The sequence below is a fragment of the Paralichthys olivaceus genome, chromosome 6 (genome assembly GCF_024713975.1).
Source record: "Paralichthys olivaceus isolate ysfri-2021 chromosome 6, ASM2471397v2, whole genome shotgun sequence".
NCBI lineage: Eukaryota > Metazoa > Chordata > Actinopteri > Pleuronectiformes > Paralichthyidae > Paralichthys > Paralichthys olivaceus.
Window position 1 is genome coordinate 2,304,780 of NC_091098.1, and position 10,386 is coordinate 2,315,165.

Consider the following 10,386-nt stretch of genomic DNA (forward strand, 5'->3'; position numbering starts at 1 on the left):
TTCTGAAGACTTTTTTATCCTAATTACCCAACTTAATCACACACAGGCTTATTCTAGGGGGTGACTTTAATTGTGTATTACACCCAGCTTTAGACTGCTCCTCTAGCTCTACCTACAATATAACAAGATCAGCGAAGACTATTACTTCCTTCATTCAAGCATATAACATAACTGATCCCTGGCGTTTCCTGGACCCCGATCTAAGGCATTATTCTTTTTTCTCCCCTGTGCATCACTCCTACTCGTGCATTGATTATTTTTTAATTGATAGCCAATGGCTGACCTCAGTCAGAGAATGCAGGTATGAAAGTATCTTCATTTCTGATCATGGGCCTGTAGTGTTGCAATTATCCTTCCCTAATAAAGTTACTCGGTGCCCGTGGCACTTTAGCAATGCTTCTCTCACTAACAAAGGGTTTGTTAACCATATAAACACACAAATAAATGTTTTCTTGTCCACGAATTATACACCAGATGTTAGCAAATCCACTATTTGGGAATCGCTTTTTGAGAGGAGAGATTATTTCATACACCACCTGGGAGGACAGGAATAGAAAACAGTGCATTAAAGATCTTACAGACCAAATTCATCAGCTGGACTATAAATATTCAACTGCTCCCACCCCTGAACTTTTAAAGGAGAGGTCAGCTCTGCAGACAGAGTTCGTCTTGACCACCACCCATTATACAGAGCAACTACTGCTTCAGTCTCGCTCTAATCTGTATGAACACTCACATAAGGCAGGCAGGACTCTTGCTCAACATATTAGGCAGTTCACAGCCTCTACCCTGATCACAAATATCCGCAAACATGACGGTCAGATCTCCAATGACGAGCAGGAGATAAATAATGAGTTTAAAGAATTTTATTCCTCTCTTTACACCTCTGAGGGGATCCATGACCCTTCTAGGCTAGAGTCATTTTTTCAGAGTATGGATTTGCATATATGGCATTTATGGAACAATTGGAAGAACCTCTGTCTTTGGAGGAAACTAGATCTGCTCTTTACAGCATGCAGAATGCTAAACCTCCAGGACCTGATGGTTTCAAGGTCGAATTCCTTAAGAAATTTGGAGATAAGTTGCTGCCAATTTTACTCACTCTTTTTGAGGAATCGTTTGTCGAGGGCCAACTTCCACCCACATTCTCTCAGGCTTCTATCTCAGTTATATTGAAAAAGGGTAAAGATCCCCTTAGTTGTGGGTCATACCGTCCGATATCACTCCTGAACGTGGACTGCAAATTGTTGGCCAAGGTCTATTAAAAATTGCCTCGCTTTCTTTAATATTTGTCGGCTTTTGAATATCATGCAGAACGCTGATCCCAATCAGCCATTACCCGAAGTAATTATGTCCGTGGTATAATTCTCAGACACGTGTTCTAAAATAGACATTGCGGAAACTAGAGAGGAAGTGGCGTTCCACCAATAAACATGACTTTCACCTAGCCTGGAAGGATAGCTTGATATATTACAAGAAAGCACTTAGAAATGCCAGAACCTCTTATTATTCATTATTAATAGAAGAAAATAAGAACAACCTCAGGTTTCTCTTCAGCACTGTAGCCAGGTTGACAGAAAGTCACACCTCTACTGACCCATCTATTCCTCTAACCCTGAGAAGCAATGATTTCATGAGCTTCTTTACAAATAAAATTATAACCATCAGGGATAAAATCCACCACCTCCTGCCAATGAATAGCACATACATAGATACATTGTCTGGTCCTGAAACCATAGAACCAGATTTATGTTTGAACCAATTTTCTTCTATTGACCTTCCTGAACTGACCTGATTAGTTTCATAATCTAAACCAACAACTTGTCAATTAGATTCTGTCCCAACTGGACTTTTTAAGGGAGTTGTCCCCCTGATTGACAGTTCCATATTAAATCAGATTTACATGTCTTTGTTAACCGGCTATGTACCTCAAGCTTTTGAGGTAGCTGTTATTAAACCTCTGCTTAAAAAGCCTACACTTGACCCAGAGGTTTTAGCTAATTAAGGAGCCATATCAAACCTGCCCTTCATTTCAAAAATCTTAGAAAAAGCAGTTGCTAACCAGCTGTGTGATTACTTAGATAGTAACGATTTGTTGGACAAATTCCGGTCAGGATTTAGAATCCATCACAGCACAGAAACAGCACTATTGAAAGACCTTTTTAGGGCATCTGATGATGGACTTGTCTCTGTGCTCGTCCTGTTGGATCTTAGTGCAGCATTTGACACCATAGATCATAAGATCCTGTTATAGAGACTAGAACAACATATAGGGATCAGAGGAACTGCACTAGACTGGTTTAAATCATATTTATCAGATAGATTTCAATTTGTTAATGTCAACAATGACCCCTCCATGCACATGCAAGTTAGTCATGGAGTTCCACAAGGTTCTGTCCTTGGACCGATACTCTTCACCTTATATATACTCCCCTTAGGCAACATCATGAGAAAGCACCACATACACTACCATTGTTACGCAGATGACACCCAGCTGTACATTTCTCTGAAGCATGATGAATCTAATCACTTAGTTCAACTTCAGGAATGTCTCAAGAACATCAAGGCCTGTAATTCCTTATTATCAGGATGCCCCAGGAAGACTGTAAAGTCTCCAGTTGGTCCAAAATGCCGCAGCACAAGTGCTGACAGGAGCTCTAAGGAGAGATCATATTACTCCTGTCTTAGCTTCTCCACATTGGCTAGGCAATTTCAAAATAGTTTTCAAAATCCTGCTCCTCACATTTAAAGCCCTTAACAATCAAGCCCCTTCATATATCAAAGACCTAATAACACCATATTATCCAAATAGATCACTTCGTTCACAAAACACAGGCTCTCTTGTGGTTCCAAGAGTCTGTAAGAGTAGAACAGGAGGTAGAGCATTCAGCTACCAGGCTCCTCTCCTGTGGAACCAGCTCCCAAACATCGTTTTAATCACCATTATATTAAATTGTTTTAATTGGTTTTGTTCATTTTTATCAGTTGTAGAACCAACACGGGACAGAGCAACCGGGTCCCGTCAGAATAACCCCGAGCCAAAACAGCAGGACTGATTCCAGGGGGCGGTGGCACTAGACACGCCACACCCCTGCCTGCATCCCTTTTCGGTGCGCCGATGGGCAAGAGTGTTGCGACCACGACACGGAGACGCTGCGGACAGAAAGCGCACCAGCGACAGTCAGCAGAGGACCCAGCGACACAACAAAACCAAACAGGCAGATAACGCCAGCCTACCTGCGGACACGAACTACAACCCCAACAGAGCTCCAAGCGGGACCGCCGATATAGTCAGCCACTTGTGGTGCTGTAAGAGTTGGAAGTCAGTGTCACCACTGTGCACATTGCGCTGATCATGGATGAAGAGGAAGTGCGCTACCGTACCTGTATGTATGGGGGATGTGCGCTTGAGCTTACCACACCACGCTGCAGCCACCACCCGAGGGATCAAAGGGTGGAAAGGAAAGAGCGTGGTGTGGCCGCTCACCTGGTTATAAGCGGTCGACTGGCGCCGCCCAGCAATTAACCTAGCGCCACACCGTGGCCGGGAGGAAGAATACAATTCATTAAAAAAGAGTGTTGGATCCAGAGGCTTAATTTTCTCTCATTCTTCTCAGTGAAATATCTAGGTCACATTATTATGAATGATTTCTGTGATTCTGACGAGGTGCAGCATCGGTGCTGTAAACTCTATGCACAAGCCAACATATTCACTGCATGTATCAGCTGCTAGAAAGATAGAAAGATGTGAAGAGATCAAACCATCAAGTCATCCCATTGAACTTATTTTCTTTTTTGATTTTGCCACACAGGAACCAGTGAAGTCTGATGAGGCGAGGGAAATGGCTAGCCGGATCAATGCTTTTGGTTACTTGGAGTGCTCGGCCAAGACGAAGGATGGCGTGAGGGAGGTGTTTGAGATGGCCACCAGGGCAGCACTGCAGGCCAAGAGACGAGGCAAGAAAAGCGGCTGCTGCCTTTTATAGAGTGTCAGGTGACGCAGGATCAGGAGGGAAGGAGGGAAATAAACACGGCTAAGAAAAACATCCCTGTGCCTGTTTCCACCAAGGTAGGCACAGTTGACCGGGGAGTTGTAGGGATGAAAACCAGGCTAAAGAAAAAAAGGAAGGTCAAATGCTATGGAAAAGGGGAATACATGTATATACATTTAAGTTCGACATTATAGCTTTTAGCTTTCAAATAGAAATACTGTAATCTCGAGTTTAGGACTCAATAAAGCTGAAATTAAGAGAACATGACGAGAAGGGAACATCTCTCCTGCTCATACTCTTACTCCAGTACAGTAAGCTCCTCTGTGGCTGGTGGTCGAAATCAGACGAATGCCTGCCTAACTAACTGTTGGAAGACTTCCGTGGCTTGCAGTGTGACTGTGCTTGTCTTTCATTCTGTATGTTTTTCACTCTCCTTAAATTCCAAAGTTAGAACTAACAAACTTTTTATGGACCCGCTATTCTTTTTTATGAACCTTTGATATTTCATACAATTTTCAATTAAAAAGCAGAGTTTAATTGTTTGCAGTTAAGTATAAAAACATAATGAGACCAACGACCATGAGTGTTTTATACCTGCTTGTTAATTAATAAAAGTTGACTGAGTTAACTTGGCCTTAAAGTGACAAAACTGTGATTGAAATAAATCAAAGTGTACTGTCAAATACGCTGTATGTGACTGGGGATTAAAGGGTTAATAAAATGTTATTGTCCTTTAGAAAGTTACTGTAAATTCTGAAATAGTAACAGGTCTTAATTTCTAACTGCTACTGGGGCAGAGCCTTTTTTAAACAAGCGGAAAAGACTTGATTCCTAATTTCCACCGTTTTCTGAAAATATTTCAGAATTTAAGAAGAATCCTCCCAATTTTACCATGTGATCACTTTCAATTTGCTGTTAATGCAAACTGAACCCTGTCTACCTGACAAATTCAGTATATTGCACATTTCTATAGCAAAGTATCCTATACTATACAGTTGGGTAGTTTCTTTCAAAATAAATACTGTTTTCAGTTACTTTTTGTGAAATTGCTTTTATTTACCAATATTTTATGTTAATAGGATAAATTGCTAGCTGCCAGTAGGCTTTTAATGTGAAACATTTGCACAGGGCTTCAGTCACTTGTGGAAGTGAGTGAAATAGTGTTTGTGTTGGAGAAGTGACACTTGAGGGATAGTTGATGGAATCAGTGCCATGGGACTGTCATCTATAGTGATGTTCATCTGCAATATACAGGACAAGTAATTCCACACCTTTGGTCTTCTCTGGAAGTTAGACATTGACAGTGTTTTTCCCCACTCTGCCACTTCACTCATGTCTACAGCTGTTTTTTTCTGCTTTTTACTCTGTTGTATGTTATGTTCACTTTGTGATATTCTACTGGCTTTTGTTGTATTATTTGCACACAACTAAAATCAAGAGGTCGGAGTGGTTAACACTTTTTAAAATATATGATGTCAGCTTATTAAATCCAAAATGCAAGCAACTCCTTATGGATCGGACATTTGTAATATTCTTTTGTATACAAATGTATCCTGACATTTCTCCAGTTGTATTTTGTAATGTATTCTAAAGGAAATAAATTGTAACCGAGAATGACCAAATTCTGCCTCTGGCGTCTTGTGCTTTCTCTCTTAACACCATTTCAGTTATGACGAATCATGCTATTGTCCATCACTCGTCCATCAAGATCCCAAAGTTTCCAAGGTACCCCATGTGTTAGGCTCATACCCATTTCCATTGAATTGTTTGGTACAGCCATATTTAGCTTATGGTTATGAAAAGCTTCATTAAGTTTTGCCAGTTGATTGTTCAATTGTTTTGACCTTCATACTGTAACTGTTGGTTTTGCAGTTACACTGTTTTTATACACGTATCTCATGTGCACAAATTAATCAAAATGTGGTTACAAACAGTATCTTAGACACATGCATCAGTAGTACCAGCAGTCAGTGAAGTAAAACATGGCCTCGATATATGTACTTTTCTATCTGACTCCCCCGGTGCTCTGTAGAAAAGACAGGGACTTGGATGTAAAAATAATTAACACATGGACACAGAATTAAAACTGAGAAAATGTATTTTTCATTTCATATGCAGAGGTTGGTAGAGATGGGTTAACATTCTCAGTTTTACAAGCAGCATCACAATGTTTTTAAAATCTATTAGCTGTGTTAAGAGAATTCTGTGGGCACAGATTCCTCTGTTCTGACTGAAAGATCAAAGCTCATTCTCGTAATGAGTGACAGTATGTGTGACAAGTGGCAGAGATCAAACATTTCCACCCAGGCTTTTCAAACCAGTTTTGGTGAGTGCAGTGCAGCACCAATCTATGAACCCTCTCTTCACCACTTACTGTCATGTGCTTGCAGAGTTCTTGTGTCTGTAGAGGTGAGTTGATTGAGTCTTTATATCTCTGTCACTAATTAGTACAATGTTATTTAAATTCACATTTCTAAATACTAAGTTAATATTGTAAAATTGTTAAGATCACATTATTGTGCTGACATACACGTAAATAAAACCATTTTCAGACATGACCTCTGGAGGACGTTCGCAGAATTGGGTCAGACTTTCTGCAGTTTTGTCTTTTCACATGCAGCAGATTCTCCGCTCAGACGTATTCACAACAACACATACATCTTATAGAGGATTCAGGTGAGGGGTGGAGCAGCAGGCAGACCCAGGATATAACGTTATTTTCAGTCTGTCGTGTGTTAGAAACACCATCAACACCCCCACTCACATTCGATGAATCCTGTGGACGATCTCCTGCTGTGTTCTCACATCAGTTCCTCTGGACTTTCTGCAGACTTTATACTAGGGGGCTGGCCAAAGCAACTCTGGAAAAAGTCCGGAGGCTGTCACTTGCATATTTGCAATCACACATACAGCCCCTCCGGAGGAAGTCTGGAGGAGCTCCAGAGTTCAGTGCACTTCTGAAAGCAGCTAAATCTAACACAGTGGCATCACTGGCGTCAGTCCTCAGCTCCGCTCTATAGTGTCCGATGGAGTCCTGCCACTAATTCCTGATAGTGTGGCTCTGAGAGGGGATGAAATACAAAGACATTTAAAGTTGTAAACAGATTTTACAATTTACTCTCACAATGGAAATTGTCTGGAGAGTCACAAACCTGTGTCAGGCTCAATAAATGAATGTCTAATGAGGAAGTCCAAGACCACCATGGCTGAGTTGGGCTTGAAGTCATCAGTGGCCAGCAGTTCTTTCACCTGGAACCATGACAGGGTGGTCACAAAACTCTCCTCATATTTCTTCTCTGGATGTTAGACATATATATATATACATCAATTAATATATGAAATGGACTAACTTGAAATGTAATGTGAATAATACCTTGTTGTGTAAATATTTTTCATCATTTGGACAGTGCTGTGTTGCAAAATGCGGTGATTGTGACATAACACAGTTTGCCTCTACTTGTGTTGCATGGTTGTGTTTGGGTATGAAAAGTCTGACAGGGACCAGATAACTGAACTTTGCAAAGTTGTCCACAGATTGGATCAAATCACCACTAAGCTCCTTCACCACCATCACCACAATCATGAGGTGAGACCAGGACATGTGTAACATCCGGGACACGTGGGCTGTGTCTGAAATCAATCACTGATTACTATATAGTTCACTATATGGTGAGTTTGCAATTTTGTAGTGTTGTCCCGAATTTTAAGTGAACATCTTTATACCCTATATAGTGGAATCGTTGTTTCCCACAATGCATTGAGAAAAGCAGTGTACAAACAATTGTCACTATCAAGCAAAATATACCATCATGTATGAAACGCTTTACCAGAGGATCTCAGACTGCGTCCTGGCTCGTAAGGAGATAAAAGTTCTGAAATATAGGGAGGAGAAGCCTGTCTGGCTTTTTAAAGTAATTAAAAGTATTTTTAAATCAATCCTCAAATAAACAGGCAGCCAGTACATGGGTGCTTAAATGGGGGGTGATATGGTTACATTTTTGGATTGTGTTACAAGCCGAGCTGCAGCATTCTGGACTCACTGTAGACGGTGGATTGATTTCTGAGTAAGACCACTATAAAGGGAGTTACAGTAGTCGAGGTGAGAGGAAATAAGGGCGGGAATGAGTCTTTCCAGGTCTATGTGAGGGATACAAGATTTAACCGTGGCTATGTTTCTTAAATGATAAAAACATGATTGCACAACCTTCTTAATGTTGAGACAAACCAAATCCAGATTTCTAGCTGAGGACTTGGTAAATGGTTCTAGCTCACCATTTTGCCATCATATCATTCTTGCTGGAGATGGGACCAAAGACAGTTACACTGGATTTGGACAGGTTTAGTTGGAGAGAGTTGTTTCCCATCCAGTCTTTTATTTCAGCAGAATGTTTTCTCGTTTCATGTTTTTTGTATCAATCAATCACATTTTATTTTGCATAGCCAATATTCACAAATCACAATTTGTTTCATTTGGGTTAACAAGGTGCAATATCCTCCAGACTATATGAATGGACTGTATTTAGATGGAGCTTTTCTCCTCTTGATGACCACTCAAAGCATTTACAGTAAAGTTACCATTCACCCACTCACACACACATTCAAACAGTGCATCTATGTGCAGCACTTCGTCTATAAGAGGGCCGACCTTATGGTTAGAGGCTGGCCACTTTACCCCCTAAGCCACAGCTGCCTCACCTCTTGTGTCTTCTCAGAGAACTTCACTTCCTGCTCTGTGTTCCTCCACCTGTTAATCACCCTGATTATTTCCACCTTCTAAAAAGTAGGTAAACACAGTTATGACCATCACATTCATAGAGCCTCACTGAATGTGATAGTACACCTGTGTGTTACCTCTAGACTAGATTACTGTAATTCCTTATTATCAGGATGCCCCAGGAAGACTGTGAAAAACCTCCAGTTGGTCCAAAATGCCACAGCATGAGTGCTGACAGGAAGTAGGAGAGATCATATTACTCCTGTCTTAGCTAATCTACATTTGCTCTCTGTAAATTTCAAAATAGTTTTCAAAATCCTGCTCCTCACATTTAAAGCCCTTAACAATCAAGCCCCTTCATATATCAAAGAGTTCATAACACCATATTATCCAAACAGATCACTTTGTTCACAAAACACAGGCTCTCTTGTGGTTCCAAGAGTCTGTAAGAGTAGAACAGGAGGTAGAGCATTCAGCTACCAGGCTCCTCTCCTGTGGAACCAGCTCCCACTCTGGGTTCAGGAGGCAGACACCATCTCTGCATTTAAAGTTAAACTTAAAACGTTCCTCTTTGATAAAGCCTATAGTTAGTTCTGGATCAGGTGAGTCCTGAACCATCACTTAGTTATGCTGCTATAGGTCTAGACTGCTGGGGGAACTCCCATGATGCACTGAGGACCTCTCCACTTCTCTCTGTCTCTCTGCCCCCCCACATTCATTAATTTATTTATTATAATACATGTCAATGACTAGTTCACTTTGTACTCCCATAGTCTCTCTCTCTCCATTTTTCTCTCTCATTTCAGATATCTCTGACCCCCGAACCTTAGGACAACAACTTTACCATTATTACTATTATTAATTACAATATCTCAGTAATTCATTATAATATGAATTGTGTCTGTTATCAATAATAATTAAATGTCTTTACACTGTTGTTTACTTTTTAACTAGTCAGATCTAATACCTGATGGTGCTCAAGTGTTCCCGGTCTTTTATCGCCGCCCTCCCCACTATCCCTCTCTCTTCTCTCCCCTCTTTTCCAACCATCTCTCCTCTCCTCCTCCTTATAATTATTTATTTAATTATTAATCACAGTTCCAAATTTGTAGTCAGTAATTTTATGAGACTTATTCAATAATTTGGCTATCTTTTCCCTTCCTTTGAAGGGTGGTGCCCCTATTTATCTTTTATCAATCCAATTATTATTTAATATTAATATTTTTAATATTAATATTTATCTGATAGCCACATTTATTGAAAGCCCAAAAGCACAACATTTAATGGTGCCACGTTTAATGAGTACATAATCACAACAGTGATTAAGTGCAAGACTTTGTTTTCCTGGTTCTAATAAAGAGCCGGAGGAATCGTCTCAGCAAAGACGGTTTCTTTGATTTGCTCTCTATCACCTTCATCATCTCTTCTAGGATTGTTATTCTCCTAATCATTTCCTCGCTCCACTTTACTTTATCCTCCTCCATTGCCTCCACAGCTTGCTTAGTGGTGTTGAGAGCCTCCTGAAGTGTGGACATTTCCGACTGCCACTGGAGTCTTTCCTTCCTTCCTCCTTCCTGTTCCTGTAGCAGAGCTGCCTTGAGCCTGGAGGTTTCCTGACTATGTGTAGCCAAGATTTGGGACTTCTCATGCTCCCAAAGGCATCTTGACTTTTCCAGTTGG

General features: G+C 40.7%; 1 long non-coding RNA gene across 1 annotated transcript; it reads right to left on the bottom strand.

The window, feature by feature from the left end:
- Positions 1 to 6,072: 6,072 nt before the first annotated feature.
- Positions 6,073 to 7,284, bottom strand: LOC138410520 (uncharacterized). Its single transcript, XR_011243231.1, has 2 exons — positions 7,145 to 7,284; positions 6,073 to 7,053 (listed from the first exon to the last, which is right to left on the bottom strand). It is a non-coding gene; the product is annotated as an uncharacterized lncRNA (long non-coding RNA).
- Positions 7,285 to 10,386: the final 3,102 nt, after the last annotated feature.